General features: G+C 39.4%; 1 pseudogene; it reads left to right on the top strand.

Annotated features, from left to right (window-relative positions):
- LOC135202403 (mitochondrial protein C2orf69-like) overlaps positions 1-23,011 on the top strand; it is a 206,189-nt pseudogene that overhangs the window by 7,039 nt on the left and 176,139 nt on the right.

Here is a 23,011-nt window from a genome sequence, read left to right as displayed (position 1 = left end):
TTGTTATAGACTGAATTTTACCGATTTTTGACGATTTACTGAATTTGACTAATAAGCTTGTTGACTCTTGACTTGACGGCATATCTGATACTAGCTCACAGATACGTATTAGGTATTACAGCAAAGGCTGTAATACTAGACTTAGCCCTTGTGGACGGGTAACATGTATATATGTTTAGATATAGCTCTGCATATATGTTCAAGATTTGGTGCCTTACAGTTTGAACAAATTTTGCAGGAAAAATGTTCCTAGTTCTATTTATCACTATATTGGCAACTCTTTAGATTGCTGTATAACAGTTGGAGTGAGCTGAGAGACCTTCAGACTTGCTTGAGGTGGGAAAGGGGAATGTCACAACTTCCCATCCAAGGATGCGTAATTACAATTTCACAAAATAACACGAAAGAAATATTAGACTGTTTTGATAGTGTAGTCGCTGTTTTGTCCTCAAAGGATTTACCCTCCATGGTGCGTGCCAGCGCCCCATGGTGATCAGACTAATATCAAAGAAATATCTTGGAGCCTAGTCTTTTAGATGGGTATTATGTCATAATGATAAACACTATGACAAGTGATAGAGTATAGTGGACTCAAAGACAAGAAGGCATTTTATTTTGTCTTCAGCAAAGCTGGACCCAGTTTCCTACGTCAAAACCTGTAGAAGAGACTATTGCGCATGCATATCGGCCATCTTGTTTTATGCTCAGACCGTTATAAGACCAACTTCCATTACTCCTCAGGTCAACACAGACGTAAGTCTATTCACCCAGTGCTCCTCTTTTTAAGAATTTTTCCTCAAGATCGCTCTCCAGAAATCATGGAATCGCCAAAAGTTGAAAGTTAAGTGCTTATTTTTAAGATTTAGTTAAAACAGTCAGGTTAAAAATTGTGGAACAAAAAAATTTTATTGTGAGTATGAAAACTGGTGTTTTGTTTACCCATCCCGTGTTGTTTAGAGCATGTGATCGGCAAGATACATGTTCCAGGCTAGCCTTTATGAACACGAAAAGTGTTATTAAATAATTTTGTGGGAAGTTTTTTGCCTAAAGAACTATTTCATATTGTATTATGAATTTAGTTAATCTTTTCAGATAATGGTTTTTACAATTTCCTAGGCAGTAGCCTACATGAGCTAGTAGCCTAGCTGATTTAGGACAAGTAATTTTACACTAGAAATGGCTATTATCGGTAGCCCTTTACCTAAGATAGTATATCTTAAAGATGATTAAGTAACCCTAAGTACTTATCACTTTCAGTGATAAGTACCTAGAAGTAGATAAACAGGCTACACCATTTTAGTTTTATTTTGCCATATTTAGTATGACCAAAATGAACCAAGCCGGATAATTCCTAGTGTTAAGTAGTGAACCCTTACTAACATTATTAGTCAAAGTTGTTAGCCTAGAATACGTATTCTAAGGCTAGTCAAATTGGCAACAGGTGCCAAATGTAATTAATAGTAGTAGTCTAAAACTTTGAGCTACATTTTATGTAGTGGTTTTCTGGGTTCGACCTGTGTCTGCCGGTGAAAAGTTCCTGTAGCTCTCTTTTCCAAGTATAAATAGATCCTAAATATACCAGATAAAAAACTAGCATGGAATGCTGAAGTTACTACCTTCAGCTCGATCACCCCCAAGGGCGTCGGTATAAGCACTAGGGCGAGTGGAAGCCACTTCTCACAGGACTTCTGCCAATTAGAGGATTCCTTTCAAAGTCCCCCTCACGGTGAGAGCCGTTACAAAGGCTACCCCCTCTACCTTCCGCTCGCTACTACTTCTACTATGTAATACCACATCACCATCTTCATTTCTGTAATTAGCCTCTGTGTATCCGCACGTGTCTCAGCAGCTCCCTTAGTGCCTTATTTTGTCGAAGCCATGTCTTTCGTAGATCTTCCTGCTTCGTCATCCAAGTTGAGTATTCCATTTTGTTTTTTCGTAATTCGTATGGTTACGATGCATTCCATTTTTAGCCTTTGGCCCCTTAAAAAATGTACTGGGGTGCCGCTAGTTCAGCCGCCATTTTGGGTGCATCATCAGACGCGTGCGTTGTTGTTATGGGTTATTTCTTTTATTTCTTTTATTTTATTTTAATGTTATTCTTATATTTCATTACGGTTATCGTTACCGTTTTCGTATAACATGCTTATTCATCAGCCGACTGAGTTCGGATTTGGTTCGTAATTTTAAGGTAGGCCTAACACGCTCATGACATCCTCTGGGGTTCTTAAAATGTTAATTAATACATAGTCTAGCCTCTGGCTTCTCCCCGGCCCCTCAAGAGCGTGTTCGTGCCCCTCTGTGCATATTCTTTATCATGTATTGTATATGTGCCTTTTGTTGGGCTACTAGCTAGCCTATTATATTATCATTGTAGAGGAGTGAGTCCTCTCTCTCTTTCTGCCGATGCAAGGCATGCATGCATTATTGTTTTAATGCGAACCAGATAGGTACTTGATTTTATGCACGTTTATGATTTTCATATCACTGAGAGGTTGGAAGAGTTGCTTCCTCCCCTGGCTTACCTGACCAGGCCTAGACTAGGTTTTGGAGGGTAGGCCAGGTGCCCCTTCCCCTATACCCTTAGGCTTCTCCCCCTGTCCGCGCTACGGTGCTAACGGGGAGGATATCAAGGATAGAGAGTCTCTCTCTTGTCATATTGTTGGACCTATCCTCCCTACATGACCAGATCGAAATTTCTATTTTGGAGGGTTTGGTTGAGTGCCCACCGTCCACGCCATGACTTCCTTGGAGGTTTATCTGACCTACCTGACCGGATCCATAGTGATCTCGGAGGGTTAGGCTAGATCCATACTGGGTATTCTCTTTACACCTTATGTCCCTCTTGCAACTCTTCCATGATGCCTCATTATTGTATTGTAGTTTTGTATTGTATTATTATATTGTTAAATTGGGTGGTCTGGTATGTATATCGCCTTGGCCTAGTCTTCTTTAGGATAACAGCTGGCTTACCGCCTCCTGCCCTCCCCATTAGTAGTAGGCTATGACCTCCCATTTGAGAGTGATCACTGATCGGTCGCTGTACCAATCACGACGGGCCATGAGCTCAGTCGATCTACTACCCCCGTAGTAGTATGCTACACAGCCCCCAGTAGGTGCCTATCTCTGATCGGGTTTGTGGCCAAACGATCACGACCGACCCCCCCCCCTCCCCAGTCCCCAGCTCGGCTCTGCCTGACGCTGTCTTATAGCTCGCGGTGCTAGTAATCTTACCGATGAATGGCTGCTAGAACTTTTTCGTTTAAGTGGGGGAGGTAGGGGCCGGAGCGGTAGGGTTACTGGTATTGTATGTAATCACCTTATGTCTCCGAGTGGATAGCTCCGCCGGCTTGATAGTGGTCTAGTATCTCACCAGCCAGCGGGACCGCACCATATTGTACATTTATACTGCTCCGCCGATCAGTTGTCTCTTCTCCCCGTTGTCCCCGCCTTCTATGGATTCTGGCTGGGAGTTACGCTTCCCCCCTCGATGCGTTCACATTCCGGTATAAGATTTACCTTCTCCTGTTCTGCTCGTTTTAGCCCGTTTCTGTCAGCATTTTTTATGACAACGAGATTATGAGACTTCGAGTAGGCTGCTTTTTAGGGATTACTACTTGTTACCAGATATATATATATATATATATATATATATATTATATATATATATATATATATATATTATATATATATGTATATACTCTGTAGATATCTCCAGACCGTTAAGGTTCCGACGTAGTGTGACTCAAAATCACACTCGCCACTGGAGTTATTGTACTAAGTTTACGCAGCTCAGTTTCCATAGAAATGGAAGTGCGGGGTAGAAGGAAGAAGGGAAGACCAAGAAAGAGATGGCGTGATTGTGTAGGGGAAGATATGGAATTGAAAGGTATAAATGAGAACGAGGCACAGGACAGAAATCGATGGAGACGACTCATTCGCAATGGCGACCCCATATAAAAATGGGTTTAAGCTAGGAAGAAGAAGATATATATATATATATATATATAGTCTCAGTAATTGGGCGGCTACTTGGAAATCTTAGCTTGATGATGAATAATAGTGCCAAGACTAGGAAGAACATTCTTTAATATTACGAGCTTTCGAGGTTTAAAACCTCATCTTCAGGCTGAAAAAATGACAAGGATGAGAAATCACTAAATATTACATTAAAATTAATTGTCTGATTAAAAGCTTCAGTAAAAACATAAAATAAAACGAACATCACATACAAACTAAAAATTAAAAATTACGAAAAAACTAAAACAAAGCGCAAATCATACAAAAACAGAGATAAAAATAAAAATAATAATAATAATATGAAAGGTAAACAAACTACACTCAAAAATAAAATAGCTAACGACCCACTTTGTGTACCTACTATGAAACTATATGATAGCTAGTTGAATACCGGACGAGTTGTTGTTCAATTCCGGTTTCATTTTCTTAATAAACAGCGACTCTGAAATTAAAAGGTCCAGTCTATTTGAGCAAAAAGACAGTACTCTAAAATCTAGGTGAGTGAAAGGATGGTCCTGTGCTAAACTGTGATCCCTTATGGCAGAAAATGGTGGTTTAGAAAGAGGAAACCTAGTTCTAACGGAAAGACCTCTGTGTTCCAAAATTCTGTGTCTAAGCCAGCGGGAACTGGATCCCACGTATCGCAGACCACACTGCGAACAGGTAAACAAGTAAACGACACTCGAATTAAGGTCCACAGGAAGAGCAGGCTTCTCCCTCAAAAGTGATCCTACAGTAAAAGGGTTAGTAAAAACAAATCTGAAACTAACTTGAGGAAAACTATGCTTAAGTATTTCTTGTAACTTTTTCGTACCAAGTAGCTACTATGACCAAGGAAAGGCAATTTAATATACTTTACATCTTTACTAGCAGTACTGTACACCGGTCTGGGAAAAAGCGCAAAAATGTAAGAAAGAGGTAATTTTTACAGAAGTGTCTTCATTAAATAGGGAATTAAGGAATAATCTTTCTTTTTTGGACTACAATTGCCTGTCTTCTATTTTGGATTCCAATGTTGATAAGAAATTGACAGATGTTAGGCTTACACACAGCAGAAAGTTGAGAAATCTTGGTGTTGATGTTGGTAAGAAAATAGATAGCAGTAAAGTAATTTTTAATCTTTCTAACAGAAATTTAACAAAAGAGGAAAAGGATATTCTTTCTCTTGGTCTTGAGTTTGCCTTGACTCCCATGAAATTCAATTTCTTCAAGTATTTTTTTTGTTTTTTAAGTTTTGAAAAAACTATGTTCAACTTTAAGAAACAGTGACATTTGTGGTAGTGAAACCCTTATTTCAATTTTAACAAAATTTCAGTAATTGCAAATGAGACTTTTAAAAATTTTAATCGTAGAAAGGAGGGTGACAATCAGTTAAATAAAGACAGAATCAATATTTTACGCAATCTTAAGAACGATGATAGTATTGTTATTACAAAACCAGATAAAGGCAGGGGTGTTGTTTTGATGAATAGGTCTGATTATTTAGATAAAATGAATGAAATACTCTCTGATAATACAAAATTTAGGATGTTGAATGTAGATATTGCGGGTCACATTTTGAAATTAGAAGATAAATTAAATAGGATGTTAAGAAGTTTGAGAGATAAGATTGGGGAAGTTGCATATAGTAATTTATATGCTTCAGGGTCAAAGCCCGGTTATATGTATGGTCTACCTAAGGTGCATAAAATAGGAAACCCGTTGAGACCCATTATATCTTCAATTGGCACTTTAGCTATTACTTTATCAAAGTTTCTAGTTCCTGTTTTAAAACCTCTAACTTTTAGTGAGTTTAATGTCCCAAATTCTTCCAAGTTTGTCAAAGAATTGTGTTCTTTCGATTTTAACCAAGATGTTGTAATGCGCTAGTTTGATGTAACCTCTCTTTTCACAAATATCCCATTAAAAGAAACAACTGACATTATTCTTAATAATATATGTGAAAACCACATAACAACTTTTGGACTTAGTAAAATAGATTTGCGAAAGTTATTACAATTGGCTACAACTGATGGCATTTTTACTTTTGATGGTAAATTATATAATCAAATAGATGGTGTTGCTATGGGAAATTCCCTTGGACCTGTATATGCAGATTGTTTCATGGGTTATTGTGAAAAGATTTGGATGTCTTGAATGCCCTGTTGTTTCTTTAAACCCTTGTATTATCGTAGGTACGTGGATGACACTTTCCTTGTGTTTAGGGAACGTTCACACGTGGATTTATTTTTAGAATATTTTAATTCTCGTCATCCTAATATTTCTTTTACTTGTGAGACAGAACAGGATAATATGTTGTCATTTTTAGATGTTCAGGTACACAGAAATAGAGGTAAATTTCAGACTTCCGTTTATAGGAAAAGTACTTTTACTGGCTTGGGATTGAATTATCTTAGTTTTTCACCAAAGTTGTTTAAACTTAATTCAATACGTACATATGATAAATAGAGCTTACAATGTCTGTTGTGATTTTAATTTATTTCATCAAGACATGGTCTTCCTCCAGAATTATTTTTCCGAAAAATTCTTTATCCGTATTTGTCTTTTACAAAGTTCTGAAAAATGTTCTACATGAGAAATTTTGTCCCAGACCGGTGTACAGTACTGCTAGTAAAGATGTAAAGTATATTAAATTGCCTTTCCTTGGTCATAGTAGCTACTTGGTACGAAAAAAGTTACAAGAAATACTTAAGCATAGTTTTGTTCATGAAACTTACCTGTCAGATATATATATAGCTGTATTCTCCGAAGTCCGACAGAATTTCAAAACTCCCGGCACACGCACAGTGGGCGGCCAGGTGGGGTTAGTACCCATTCCCGCCGCTGGGAGGCGGATATCAGGAATCATTCCCATTTTCTATTCAGATTTTTCTCTGTCGCGGTAGTGAAAACACCTGTTTTCCACTACCTCCGCCTAGGATTTTGAAACTTCATTAGCCGCTTAAGTATCCTACTTTTTTTTTTTTGAATGATTGACTTGGATTTGTGGCTAGGCATACGCTATCATAAATTAATTAAAATTTTTTCATTGCATATGATGTCTGAATCTAGTTAGCCTAGTTTCAGACTTTGTTGTCTGCAACGGGTAAGGGGAGGCTACCGAAACCTTCGGTAGACACTCGCTTAGTATACATGACGTTTACATGTTTTCTTTGTTTGAAGAGATCAATGTAATTAGTGTAATGTTGACTGATTCCGAAAGAGACGTATGATTCGTATGTACGCAAATTAGAGCGTGATAGAATCAGGAGGTTCTTCCTCCACAGTAACAGAAGTTAGGATAATGAACCTACTAACCTCCAGTAGACTTTATTTTGCCTAACCCTGTGGTATGGCTTACGGGCCTAGAGGAAGTTCTGTGAGAAGTAATGCCCTTTCTATTATTGTGGATTACATCAAGTAAGCTTGAAAAAGTGCTCGCTCTCCAATCGTGTTGTGAGTGTAGTGATGTTGATTTTGCCCCTAGTGTTGTGGAGGGGGCGTCAGATCGGTCCTATAACGCCTCTAGGTCTAAACCTCTGTCGGACTCCCAGGACCAGGGAAGGGGGCAAGTTGAAAACCCGAAGGAGGGTTACGGGAAACGGGAACCCCCCACCGATCTGGCGTCCCTTCGGCAGGATAAGGCTGCCAAAGATCGTGCACGTGCACGAATCATGAAAGATTGCTTCTCGTCCTCCGAGGCGTCCTCCCCGCAAGGTTGGAGCTCTCGGAAGGACTCGCGCCCTCTAAGAGCTTTAGAGAAGAGGACGCTTCACGTCCTCTCTCTCGTCAGGAGGGAACGTCAGATCCGCCCCATAACGCCTCTAGGCCTGGACCTCTGTCGGACTCCCAGGACTAGGGAGAGGGCATGTCGAAAGCCGAAGGAGGGTTACGGGGAACCCACATCGATCTGGCGTCCCTTCGGCTTGACTTAATATCGATAAGCGTGACAAAGACGCAAAATGTCGCACAGGCGGCTGTCGTCTTGGTCAGAGATTAGAAATGTCCTTAAGGCAGGACCCTCACAAGGACGCCTTTCGAGACATTCAACGCTCTATCGAGAGGAAGGAACCGTCTTTACTCGTGTAGCAAGGATTGTTTTTTCTTGCTTTCCAAGACGCTCCACCTTCACAATTAGCCTCATCGAAGGCCAGGAAGGCCCCTGGCTTCGTTAAGATGGCCACTTCGCTCTCTGCGAAGAGAGCGTTTAAGAGAGTCCAGGATTGGATGGATTCAAGGAAGGTTAAAGGGAAGACTGCGTTTGCACTTCCTCCATCTAGACTGAAAGGGAGAGCTGGGATCTGGTACGAAACAGGAGAAGAAGCAGGATTGAAAGCACCGTCTTCTTCTCAAGGAGATTTCGCCAATTTGGTGGACGCTCCAAGGAGGTCTTATTTGTCATCGGCTAAGGTTTCCTCCTCCCCTCATGGCGCTATGTATACGTTATGTGACGTTCGCTTTACTACGAAACGGGATATTGTTCAAGCTCATAAGCTTGACGTCCGGCAAGCTGATTTGCATAGTCAAACAGCTCGCCAAGAAGCATCTTACTCGTCCCTAAGGGACGCTCTGTCAGGGACAGAGATGACACTGGACAGACTATCCTAGTTTTCGACAGGAGAAGGGCAAAGAATTCCTCATACCCAAGAACACACAGGCGTCCTTTTAAATGCCCTTCTGCAGTGTCGATGAGCGTGACAAAGACGCAAGATGTCGCACAGCCGGCCGTCGTTTTTGTCAAGAGGGGCGAACGTCCTTAAGACTCGTCCTGATGACGATCACCGTACTTATGCTTAGGACGCTCGCGTTTCATGAGCGGCTCTCCCCTCGCCAGGAAGCCTCTCAAGTTACTCGTGTTGACGCACGTCATTCACTATGACGCTTCCCTTGATGTTCGTCGCTCTTCTATTCCGGACGCTCTTCAAGACGCTCAAAGAATGCAATCAGGACGTTCGGCAAACACCTCGCGACGATGCCTTTCGGAACGCTCGGCGTTCCTTTTTTTGAGCGCGTGTCTGGATATGTTCATTTGCATTACTAAGACGCAAAATGTTGCACAGGCGGCCACCGTCTTTGTTTGAGGGAACGAAAGTCTTTAAGCCCGTCTTGGAGACGATAGCCTTACGTCTTCCTATAGTGCTCTCACACTTCAGGAGCAGCGTGCGGCTCTCCAGGACGCTTTTCGGGTGGCCTTTCAGAAGACGCTCGACGTCATAAACATTGATAAGCTTTTGGAAGACGCTCGATGTCTTACACATCTGGACGCTCGCCAGGACGCTAGCGAGGACGCTCGCCAGGACGCTAGCGAGGACGCTTTTGAAGACGCTCGGCATCCTACAAGTCATGACGCTCGGTAGAGCACTTGCCAGGACGTTCTTCAGAACGATAGGCGTCCTACGCATCAAGACGTTCGGCAGGATTCCTGCAAGAACGCTCTTCAAGAGGGCGTCGTCGAAGTAGAGGAAGGAGTTTGGTCTCGTCAAGATGTCTACTTCGCTTTCTACGAAGGGAGCGTTCAATAGAATCCATCACTTGATGAATTCCAGGAAAACTGTAAGCAGATTTCGGTGTCATAAAACGCCTTGTCTGCTTTCGGGATTGCGCTGCCGAAGGGGAACATTAAGGTCCTTCCTGTCGTAAGCCCAGTCTCTAATCAGGAATCCTGCCCCTTCCTCGATTTCTGCGGGAATCGGGAAGGCTATATGCTCGAATTCCTGGATTACTTTCCGTCATGCAATTGGGTTAGTTCTCATTGACAAGTTCTTAATAACATTTTATCGCATAAGCGGATAAGTAACAAAATTTCGAAAGAGCTCTCATTCATTAGTCAGAGGCTCATCCAGGAAAAGACTTATAGACTACGTCCATGAAGTCTTATGTCAAATATCATAAGAAGCTTGAACTTTCCTTTTCGATCTTCGGTTCTCACTTGAGGATTTCCATTTGAATAATATTATTCCTTTTCTTGGCAAAGAGAATGAAGACAGTCGATTTCCATTCTCTCTCTCTTCCTCGTCGAGGAAAGAATGTAGTAGAGAATTAGATGTTCAAGTGACTGCAATACTTAGGTATTTTATCTTCGCGTCATATTACTAATGTAAAGTTCAAGTCATATACGCATATCGTGGTTACCTCTACAGATGGCAACCGAAAGGACTGTTATTTTAAGTGTATTTAATCGGTCCTTCCTGCAAACTTCCAGGAGTTTCCGGTGTAAGGACAATGCTTGAAGGTATTGTTACAACAACACCAAACTCAGCTTCTGCATGTAGCGAATTACGTTTGCTTAAAATATGCCTGCTTGAGAATTTTCTTATGATCGATTAATATGTTAACGAAAACCTATTCCTTCGTAGAAGAGAGTAGCTGGTAACTCAGGCAGAATAATGCGAAACGAGAGGTTGCTGTCATTGTGGATGACGCAGTATATTTAATCGGTACTCCCGGCAACTTTCCAGGAGTTTCCGATTTAACATTTGGTTAATTAAGCGTAATGTTACGACAACACAAAATCAGCTTCTGTATTAGCGAATTCTGTTTCGCTTAGATATGCCAACTTGAGAGTTTCTGTTCAAATAATGGAAAATCTATTCCTTAGATGAATAGAATAGCTGGCAACTCGGCATAAGACTGCGAGAAGGTGAACATAAGCTGCTGCCTGTAACTGTCACAGTGTCTCACACTGTCACCAAGACACCAACTCAGTGTTAGGTAGCTCGTTGTACTGCTCAGTCGGTTACGTCTCTCTCTCCCGCGGGATTGATTTACGAACCGTATCTCTGCCCTACAATCATGACTTTCGCCTCGGGTTGAGGGGATTTCTGGTAATCATGAATAAACGACTTCCTTTTGCTAAGAAATTTTCAACAGAGATATCTCTTAGACATGTTCGGCGCTGCTTACCGCACTGTAACAGAATTCTGTACGAGTCTACCGCAGCATAGCACTATAATAATGCTCTCCTGCTTATGCAAAGCGCAGCCTTATTAGGGAAGGAAGCATGCTTAGTGAGGGAATGGATGAGTCTGCTGGGGACCATTTCCTCGCTGGAGAAGCTTGTTTCCCTGAATAGACTGCAATTCAGACCTCTACAGTTTTCCTACAGGAGAACTGAAATAACATCAAAGATCTAGAGATAATTCTAAACGTCTCTCAATGGGTTAAGGATCACCTCATGTGATAATGAGAGGGAGCCAGGCATCCGGACAGAGGTCCTGGCACATAATCTAAAAGAATTGGAAGCAATCTGGTTGGCTCTCCAGTTCCTCGAAGAGTGAGGTTTGGTCGAGTGGTCCAAATCATCTCAGATAATTCCGCAGCTCTCTCATATCCCAAGAAAAGAGAGATGGTTATCGGCATAGGCACGGAACGTAACGATCCTTAAGAAGTTCGTTACACGATTGCACGTCCGTGCGGATCTTCTCGATCGACGGCAGCAACTACTGACGTTTGACTTTTGAGTAATCCTCGCTTAGAAGTATGTCGAGAGTTGTGGAGACTTTAGGGACGTCCTTTCGTAGATTTTGCAATATTGAAGACGAAGAAGCTTCCTCTACGTTGCGCCCTTATTCTCGATCCGAGGAGCGGGTAGCAATAGACGCCATCCTATATATGGAATGGGGATAGGTTGGTTAGCCCTTTTCCCTATTCAAAAGCTTAGGAAATGTATAAGATAAAATCGCTGGCGTCAGAGGGAGTGAGAAAGACGCTGATCGCCCCATGTTGGCCTTCGAGAGGCTGGATTCACAGAGGTCACGTCCTTCAGAGAGCACTTTCCAAGGACCCTTCCCGAGAGAATCGGTCTACTCTAACAGCCTCACTTCGAGAGGTACCTAAAATCTCTCCGCTCTGAGTCTGAATGCGTTCAGACTGTCAAGAAGCGAGAGGGATCTTCAAGATTAATTGCAAGTCTCATTGCCAAAGCAAAGCAGTGCTGCATATTTTGCAGTGTACCAATCGGAGTGGGCCGTTTCTGGACATAGGGCAGGAAGAATGACTGTTCCTCCACCTCTGACCTCGTGAATTACTTTACCGCCTTCCCATTCCGTCTGAAGTATGGGATAAGCTAGCAGTCCCAACTATTGTAGAATACGGAAATATGTTGACGGCCTCTAGGCTCAGAGATTCGGATCTGTCAAACAACAAAACCCTTCACGATCTTTGAGGTCTGTGGAAATCTTGAAATTTTTTAGATCGAAGCTTCCGGCATGGAACTTAGATGTAGTCCCTGAAGTTCCTGATGTCAAAGCATTTCGAACCTCTCCTTTCTGTAAACTTAATACACAATAACCAGAAAGGCTAATTTTCTAACCACTCTAGCTGCGGCAAAGATGGTTAGTGAGGTTTAAGGCCAGCCATCAGCAAGGTTTTTGGCTTTAGAGGACATAATTCGGTGTCCTCTAAGCCTTCCGTTCTTGCTAAGAACGAAAAACACGTCTAACCCTTGGCCCAGAGACCTGGAGATCAAGGGGATGGCACAAATTTTTGGGCAAGAGCCACAGAGAGTCCTGTGCCCTGTCGGGACTCTCAAGTTTTATCTTGATAAAACTAAAGAAAGTCGAGGTCATTCGGACAATCTGCGGTGTTTCCGTAAAAAGACCAGACTTGCCCATGTCGAAGAACGCCCTGGCGTTATTTTTAGGAGTCTTTCTAAGAGGCTCATTCGTCATGTTTGAACAAAGATTTGAAACCTTTTAAAGTAAATGCTCACGAGGTGAGGGCGCGGCCTCGGAAGCATTTCAACAGAGCATGACACTCGGTAATATCCTGAGTGCCACGTTTGAGCGAAGCAACTCTGTGTTCGCTTCACACTCCCGACGGGATGTGAAGACGACATATGAGATCTGCGAGTCGCTAGGACCATACATATCCGTAGAAATATTATTGGAGGCAGGAAGCAGCACGAATCCTATCCTATAGAAAAGGGATAGGTGTGCTTGTAACTTTGAAGGGCTGGTCGCTTGAGGCGCTTTCCCTTTCGTTAGCCTAGAAGTTATGGGACTAACTTCGATAGGTTAGGTCAGGTGGTGGTTTTAGCTTCGTTGCCCTCACAGTATGGTCAATATGGTCTAGTCACATTGTGGTCACGCTCCCGTTGACAGATCCATATAGAGGCGCACCGAAACGACACAGGGTCAACGACCTTGTTGGCAACTCTAGTAAAGCAAAAGCAGACTTGCGGTGACAGTAATCAAGAAGTCAGCTATGCTAACAGGTAAGGAATCAAGATGTCAATCATCTGCACTTGAGGTGTTTCCTAATCCTTCTATTCTGTCCCTTCCCACCTCCAATGGTGGGATTCAGCTATATATATCTGACAGGTAAGTTTCATGAACAAAATGTTATTGTTATGATACAATAAAGTTTGTTCATACTTACCTGGCAGATATATATAATTAAAGTACCCACCCACCTCCCCTCAGGGACAGTGGTATGAAAAAATCTGAATAGAAAATGGGAATGATTCCTGATATCCGCCTCCCAGCGGCGGGAATGGGTACTAACCACCTGGCCGCCCACTGCGTGTGCCGGGAGTTTTGAAATTCTGTCGGACTTCGGAGAATACAGCTATATATATATCTGCCAGGTAAGTATGAACAAACTTTATTGTATCATAACAATAACATTTTCCTCAAGTTAGTTTCAGATTTGTTTTTACTAACCCTTTTACTGTAGGATCACTTTTGAGGGAGAAGCCTGCTCTTCCTGTGGACCTTAATTCGAGTGTCGTTTACTTGTTTACCTGTTCGCAGTGTGGTCTGCGATACGTGGGATCCAGTTCCCGCTGGCTTAGACACAGAATTTTGGAACACAGAGGTCTTTTCCGTTAGAACTAGGTTTCCTCTTTCTAAACCACCATTTTCTGCCATAAGGGATCACAGTTTAGCACAGGACCATCCTTTCACTCACCTAGATTTTAGAGTACTGTCTTTTTTGCTCAAACTAGACTGGACCTTTTAATTTCAGAGTCGCTGTTTATTAAGAAAATGAAACCGGAATTGAACAACAACTCGTCCGGTATTCAACTAGCTATCATATAGTTTCATAGTAGGTACACAAAGTGTCGTTAGCTATTTTATTTTTGAGTGTAGTTTGTTTACCTTTCATATTATTATTATTATTTTTTATTTTTATCTCTGTTTTTGTATGATTTGCGCTTTGTTTTAGTTTTTTCGTATTTTTAATTTTTAGTTTGTATGTGATGTTCGTTTTATTTTATGTTTTTACTGAAGCTTTTTAATCAGACAATTAATTTAATGTAATATTTAGTGATTTCTCATCCTTGTCATTTTTTCATTTTTTTCAGCCTGAAGATTAGGTTTTAAAACCTCGAAAGCTCGTAATATTAAAGAATGTTCTTCCTAGTCTTGGCACTATTATTCATCATCAAGCTATATATATATATATATAATATATATATATATATATATATATATATATATATATATAGTATATATATATGAGATATATATATATATATGATATATATATATATATATGAGATATATATATATATATATATATATATATATATATATATATATATATATATATATATTATATATATATATATATATATGAGATATAATATATATAAGATAATATATATATATATATATATATATATATACATATATGAGATATATATATATTATATATGTATATACAGGGGGTCCTCGAGTTACGACGTTGATCCGTTCTTAAGATGCGTCGTAACACGATTTTCAGCGTAAGTCGGAACATTGAAAAATACCACATGATTTAATGTAAATACCTATCAATAACAACGAGAGAACAATTCCTTACCTTTATTAATTTGATTGGCTTGCACACTGGAGAGGAAGCTGCGGTGCTGGAGAGACTGGGGGAGGTTAGTGAAGAGAAAAAGAACCTCCAGAAGATGCTGGAGATGCTGAGGCAGGTGATTCTTGAATAACCCCCCTCCTTAATTATCTCAGACAACGCTTTAGGAAATTCACTCGCTGCTTTCTCATCCCTACTAGCAGCTTCACCTTGCACTTTAAGGTTATGGTAATTGACCCGAGCCTTAAATCGCATAAACCAACCCCTACTAGCCACAAACTCTTCACTTTCACTTCCCTCCCCCTTTTCTTTTTTCAACGCTTCAAACAATCTTTTCGCCTTCTCCTGAATCACCATAAGGCTGACTGGGATACGCCGTTGATTTTGGTCTTCCAACCAAAGCACCAATAACCTTTCCATTTCAATTATTAGACCACTATGCTGCTTAGTTATCACTGTCGCTTTCATAGGAGCAGATCCTTTCACATGTTCAACGATGCGCTCTTTATCTTTGATAATGGTAGCAACGGTCGAACGGCTAAGGCCAAGCGAGCGGCCAATGTTTGTTGGCGTTTCTCCCTTCTCAGATCGCTTTATAATGTCCACTTTAATTTCCATGGTGATGGCCTTTTCTTTTTCTTCGATGGCACTACCATCAGAAGAGTCCGCCTTGCGCTTGGGAGCCATAACAAAGAGCAAAAAGTTACAAAAACGACACAACACGAGGGAGAGAGAGGCAGTGTAAACAACCAAAATGGCGTATGGGCGAGGAATGAGCGTAGCAAAGCGACGCCGTCCTCTCCCCCACGAAGCGTATTCTTCCGCCGTGCGCCCGGAACTAGTTCGCGTTTGTTTACGTCGCTTACGACGCTAAACCGCGTAAGACGGAACGACGCAAAATATTATATATTTTTATAGGGGGCGCGTTCGTAACCACGAAACATCGTAAGTCGAGACCGGCGTAACCCGAGGACTTACTGTATATATATAATATATATATATATATATATATATATATAATATATATATAATATATATATATATATATATATATATATATATATATATTATATATATATATATATTAGTATATATATATATATATAGATATATATATATATATATATATATATATATATATATACACGTATATATGTATTATATATATATCTTCTTCTTCCTAGCTTAAACCCATTTTTATATGGGGTCGCCATTGCGAATGAGTCGTCTCACAATCGATTTCTGTCCTGTGCCTCGTTCTCATTTATACCTTTCAATTCCATATCTTCCCCTACACAATCACGCCATCTCTTTCTTGGTCTTCCCTTCTTCCTTCTACCCCTCACTTCTATTTCCATGGTATGTCTTCCAACATGACGTTCCTTCCTTCGTAACAGGTATCCATACCATCGAAGCCTTCCTTCCTGTATTTTCTTCGATATTTCAGCTACCTTTGTCGATCCTCTTATATACTCATTTCTAATCCCATCTTCCCTTGTTACTCCCGACATCCATCTCATCATTCTCATTTCTGCTACATCCATCTTCTTCTCCTCTGTTTTCCTCATACTTGCTATTTCTGTTTCCATATAACATTGCTGGTCTGACCACCGTCCTATGGAACTTTCCTTTCAATTTCAGAGGGACCTTCTTGTCACAGAGTACCCCTGATGTAGACCTCCAGTTATTCCATCCTGCCTAAATTCGGTGTTTCACCTCTTGGTCCATGCTTCCACTATCCTCTAATACAGACCCTAAGTACTTGAACTTCTGTACTTTCTTTATATCTTCCCCACCCAATCTTATGCTACTTCCACCGTCCTCAGTAATACTAGAACACATATATTAGGTTTTTGATCTGCTTATTCTCATTCCTCTCTCAAGTGCTGCTCTCCACCTCTCCAACCTCCCCTCCAACTCCTCCTTCCCCTCTGAACACAACACAATGTCATACGCGTATAATATGCACCATGGCACTGCTTCTCTAACATCCCTGGTCATTACATCCATCACGATGTTGAAGATGAATGGGCTAAGTGCTGACCCCTGGTGTAATCCAACTCCTATCTCAAATCCATCCGTCTCTCCAACACTACTCCTCACTCTAGTATACACATTCCTGTACATCTGAATAATTCTGACATACTTTTCTGGCACCATATTCTCCCTCACACATCTCCATATTTCTTGCCTTGGTACTCTGTCATAGGCCTTTTCAAGATCTATGAATACCAGATGCAGGTCTTGTTGTTTTTCTCTGAATTTCTCCATTAGCTGCCTTATGCAAAATATTCCATCCGTTATGCCGCTTCCCTTCATAAATCCTAACTGTTCCTTCCCTATTCTAACTTCCTCTCTCAGCCTGCTATCTATTATTCTTTCCAAAATCTTCAACGTGTGAGACATTAGTTTTATACCTCTATAATTACTGCATTCCTGGACATCACATTTACCTTTAAATATAGGTATCAATATGCTTTCCCGCCATTCTTCTAGTATCTTTTCTTGTTCGAATATTTTTACCAGCAGATCATACAAGATGTCTACCCCTTCCTCTCCTAAGGCTTTCCAAACTTCGACTGGGATTAAGTCAGGTCCTGTTGCCTTATATATATATTATTATATATATATATATATATATATATATATATATATATATAATATATATATATATGATATATATATATAATATATATATATATATATATATATATATATATATATATATATATATATTATATATATATATATATATATATATATATATATATATATATATATATATATATATATATATATATATATATATATATATATATATATATATATATATATGGGGATACAATCCACCAACTAAGTGAAGTAAAATCCTCTTGTCGTTTAAAATATATATTACTTGTACAGGATTAAAGCTTTCGACCATCAACTGTGGTCTTGTTCACTAAAGTGTGATATGTCACCTCAAGGAACTAACAAGTAAGAGCACAAACATTTGAAAAAACAACGGTTAGGCAACAAGCTAGTTCATATTATGAATGATCAGGCGGTTGAGCCCTCGTTCTTTCCAGAATTCGTCTTGATCTTCGTGGGGGAATGTTTCTATTGTCAACTGCTTGTTCTATGGTGGTTGGGTGGTTTGTTGGAGAAATGACCTGAGTGGAGTAAACAGAAGAAGCAGCATCGTTATTGGCACATATATTTCTAAAGTTTTAAATTTTCCCTTTCTTACATATCTCTTCACAAATAGCTGTATTTTCTGTAATGACAGTATTTCCTGCAAAGGTCTTGTTTAATGAAATTAACGCCCCTTCTACTACTCGTCTCAAAGTCCGGTCATTACATGCAAAAACAACCTTTGTACCTTTGAAATTTATTGCGTGGTTTTTGCATGTAACGACTGGACTTTGAGACGAGTAGTAGAAGGGGTGTTAATTTCATTAAACAAGACCTTTGCAGGAAATACTGGCATTACAGAAAATACAGCTATTTGTGAAGAGATATGTAAGAAAGGGAAAATTTCAAACTTTAGAAATATATGTGCCAATAACGATGCTGCTTCCTCTCCTGTTTACTCCACTCAGGTCATTTCTCCAACAAACCACCCAACCACCATAGAACAAGCAGTTGACAATAGAAACATTCCCCCACGAAGATCAAGACAAATTCTGGAAAGAACGAGGGCTCAACCGCCTGATCATTCATAATATGAACTAGCTTGTTGCCTAACCGTTGTTTTTTCAAATGTTTGTGCTCTTACTTGTTAGTTCCTTGAGGTGACATATCACACTTTAGTGAACAAGACCACAGTTGATGGTCGAAAGCTTTAATCCTGTACAAGTAATATATATTTTAAACGACAAGAGGATTTTACTTCATTGTGGATTGTATCCCCATATATATATATAATATATATATATATATATATATATATATATATATATATAATATGAGGATATGATCCTCATTATTCATTTGGTAAACGTGTAACTCGAGCGTCAGGCAAACAACAAATAAATCTCTCTCTCTAAGCAACCAGCGGCTACCGACTTTTCTTTCTCTCTCTCTCGCCAAGCGACCGCTCTCTCTCTCTCCACTCTAACAGGTAATCAAAATGAGAGAGCTGCATTATAAAAAATACATTTATTAATAACGAAAAAACAGTAAATCAATTAGGTCTCACAGACTAACTTAATTCAATTAAAACCCCAACAAAATGTCTAAAATGTAATGGTCACACCGAATGTCTCCCTCGGTCCCCACATAGTTCCGCTAGAACCGTCTGTTTCAAAGACATAAGAAACCACTTGTAAGTACACACATAAGTTTAACAACAAAGTCAAAGATTGAATATTCCCATAAAATGTTAAATAGGTAACAAGCCACTCTTTGGCTAAAATATTATAGGACTCACCCAAGCAGCCGGAATATTTCAAGCACTATATTATAAAGAGACTTTCGCTGCGCTTCCACGGCATCCTGCCTTTCTCTCAAAGACGCCTCTATCCAAATTCACTGTAGACTTGGGTATCATACGTTATTAACAGAAGAGGCGTACACGCACATACGAATGCACATTTCAACAACGCCTCACATTACTGGCTGCAACCAGTTTCCCAAAGGCACTTTTGAAAAGAGTTCATGAACTGAGTACATTGACTCATCTTTCTATGCAGTTTTCATATCACGCTGCCCACAGAAACCATTGATCAGCTTTTCTCGGGTCGTTGCTTCTCCACATTCCAATAGGTCACAGCGAACATATTGGCAATATATCATTAATTATAACCCTAGGCATAATATGGCTCGGCCACTAACCAATGCTAGCTCCCGCCTAGCAAAATGGTCAAACAAAACAGCTTATATAATATAAAACACATTGGCCAGCTTAAAATAAAATGTAAGTAATAACTGCACGTCTCTGGCATTATAGAATAAAGTCTGTTACGCCTCATTTCTCCAAATAACACTAGAATTTTCTCTCATTTTGGATTCTTGAACATCCCTCTTTGTCTGCAACTAGCTGCTCGAACTGTAGCAGACTGTAGGAAGACGGAATGCCTCCCTCATCGTAGAAGACTTCTAACGGCTTCTGCAGATCCCCAAAAGACTGTTGAACTCTGTAGACTCTCGTAATCACCATGGACAAACGACAGCAACCTCTCTGCACGGCTGGTGGACATCTTGCTAGCATTGGGAAACGACTTTTTGGTGTGTTAGTATGTCAGTCAAGTCACTGGTCAATTGAATAAGAATTAACCCCAGACATACTACTACTATCAAACAATGATCTCAAAAAGTCAGAAATACTAACTGAACGTCTCCCAATTAACTCCCTTTAATATGACTACTAAATGATAAGTCATTATCGTAACTCTTAAAGGAAAAAGAACATCAAGTTCCCCAACTCAATTCTCCAAAGTCACACATCAGCACACACAACCCAAAAACTCACAGCAACTCCACGGACTTCTGCACTCACATTCCAAACTCGAATGTTCTCATAAGTAAAAAAAAAAAAATTGTAATGAGCCCAAGGAAGAAAACAAAAAATCACGTAACACGCCCAGACCCAAAAATGTTCTCTCAAACTCTGATATTACAGCAACTCACAAAATCAGCAAAAATCTCCAATGTTTAACAGCTAATACCCCTTTACTGCTCATACAATTAATCACAATGAAACTTAATGTCAGACTCCCATTCACATAAAAAACAACCCCCAAAAAATTACATCTCTCGTAGGAAAAAGAAGAAAAATAAAAATAAAGATAATCACAAGTAGATTTCCCCCATCACAAAATACATAATATACATATGCATAACCCCCCAAGTTTTTCCCAAGAAATGCCCCATGTAAAGTTACGGAATTTGCCAGAAGGCAAACTCTTACCCATGCGCTTTCGTGAAATGCTATTGTCAACATTTCCAGATATTGCAAAAACTCTGAGCAATCACCATCAGAAGAAAAGGAACAGCACACAGCGCTTGTCAGCAGAAAAATCCACCTCACCTGCGGAAGTGTGCTCAAACTGCGGCACAAAAAATGTCTAGTCAGATACACAAGTTTGGAAAACTCATGATTCTCAAAAAAAAAATGTCTAACTGACACATTTCACAAAATTAACTCCAGGATATGACTAATGTGTTCAAAAATTTGTCTCGAAGACGTATTCTCTCAACATGACACTGCCCAATTATATGCCTCCAAAATAATACACTTGTGAACATAAAGAATGCACGCACCTCCATAGGACCACAATGCAATAATGCCACTCACCTCCAAATAGTCACGAAACCAAAGAGAAAGAACCACAGAAATCTTCTCTTTGCTCGTGAAAAACAAAACTCCCATAACCACAAAAAAGGGTCACCCGCCAAAGATTAATTCCACCTCCATATATAAACATGTGATACCATAATAATAAGAACACCACTCCGGTTATAAAAATATTTCCTCCATTTGGTTAATAACCACATCCACATATTCCTTCTTATTTCTCTGATAGCCATATGTTAATAAAAAACCACCACTCCAGGAATAAAGAATAATCACCTCTATTTCGACAAATAAAAAATATTTACCTCTATTTCCCCAATAACTCCATGTGGAATAAAACAAGGCTCCAAAAAATATATCTCCAAAAAGGATAATAAAAAAATTAAATCCTATCTCCCCAAAAAAATGTGCACTCAAGGCATCTAGCTCACGCACTCACAAATATTGCCCCATATATCTTCTCAAAAATGTGTCTCCATTTGCAACCAAGATGGCTGCAAAATAATTGAACTAAACATAGCTCTCATCACCATTGGCAAATATCAAAATGGCCAAAAATATATCTCCAAGATATTATATCTCAAATTATAACTCCAAAATATAACTCCAAAATAATATATACCTCCAATTATATCAATTCTCCAGAGAATAACTCAATGTTATAGTCAAAAACTATAAAACTCTCTCCATTTAGCATAACTGCTGAAAAAGGGCAAAAACTCGGCAAATAAAAACTGTCTAGAAAATTCTAGAAAAAATCACCAATGTGCCACAACTCCCTATAACAGAACTCCAAATTCACAGTGTCTTAGCCAAGACTTCTCCATATGCACTACGACATAGGCCACTAGAAAACTTAACCAAGTTTCCTATCTCTCACAAAGTTGTCACAAATACAACAAAGGTATTGTGCAAGAAAACTCACAATTTCTGGAACAAATATCCAGAGAAAAAAATGTAGTGCCACTACATATGCATTCAAAACCATGCCAGAATTCTCCCGTAAATTTCTCTACACCATCAAATAGCTGAAACACAAACACATTCCCGAACAATGACTAATTCACGAACTGAGACATAAAAAAAAAAAAAAAATATTCTCACAAACTGGAGAGAAAAAAATAAACTCAAATTCACCCATGATGAAAAAAACTTGTGTCAGCGATGGCTAACTTCCAAAAAAGGAGAAAAGAAAAATCAACGGCATTGTTAACTATCTCTCGTGACTCACTAGATGTCAAGCAATTATCTGCTGAACTCATAAAAAAGGAAAAAAAAACTAAAATAATGTGTTGTTAGTTCCTCCCAAATTCAAAAAAGATCTCACCACCCTTGATAGCATTACAGCACCCACGTATTAGTATAACAAAAAAAATCAATATCAGAAATATCACTATCAGCAAAATCACCAAAATTGCTATCAAAAATCACCAGTATTAGTACAAAAAACATCACCAATGTTAATGCTTATCCATTCTCCAAAAATTCAGCACAAAATTCAGCAAAAGTTCAGCAAGATTCAACACAATTCACCCAGATTCATCAAGATTCAGCAAACTCGTCACTCGTGAATCACTGAAATATTCTCCAAATTCACAAAAACTCAACAAACAACCAACCCCAAGATTTCTCCCATAACTCATTGTAATAATTCTCCATGAATAATTATCTGTAATAATGATAAAATAATCTCCCATGAAATATCTCAAATCTCTAGTAAAACAAGTCTCAAGTAATGATAATTATACTTAAGCAACCCTCCCACAAAATGTCTCATGCAACAATAGCAATTATTATTAATAATAATAACTCTCCATAGTAACAATTCTCTTGCAAAAATCTCAAGTAAGGGTGTAATTCAAATAGCATACAACAGTAATGCTGAATCTCAGGACATACAATTTCTCCAGCATACACCACCACTGCCACACC

The sequence above is a fragment of the Macrobrachium nipponense genome, chromosome 30 (assembly GCF_015104395.2).
Source record: "Macrobrachium nipponense isolate FS-2020 chromosome 30, ASM1510439v2, whole genome shotgun sequence".
NCBI lineage: Eukaryota > Metazoa > Arthropoda > Malacostraca > Decapoda > Palaemonidae > Macrobrachium > Macrobrachium nipponense.
This window is presented reverse-complemented; position numbering and strand designations above follow the sequence as displayed.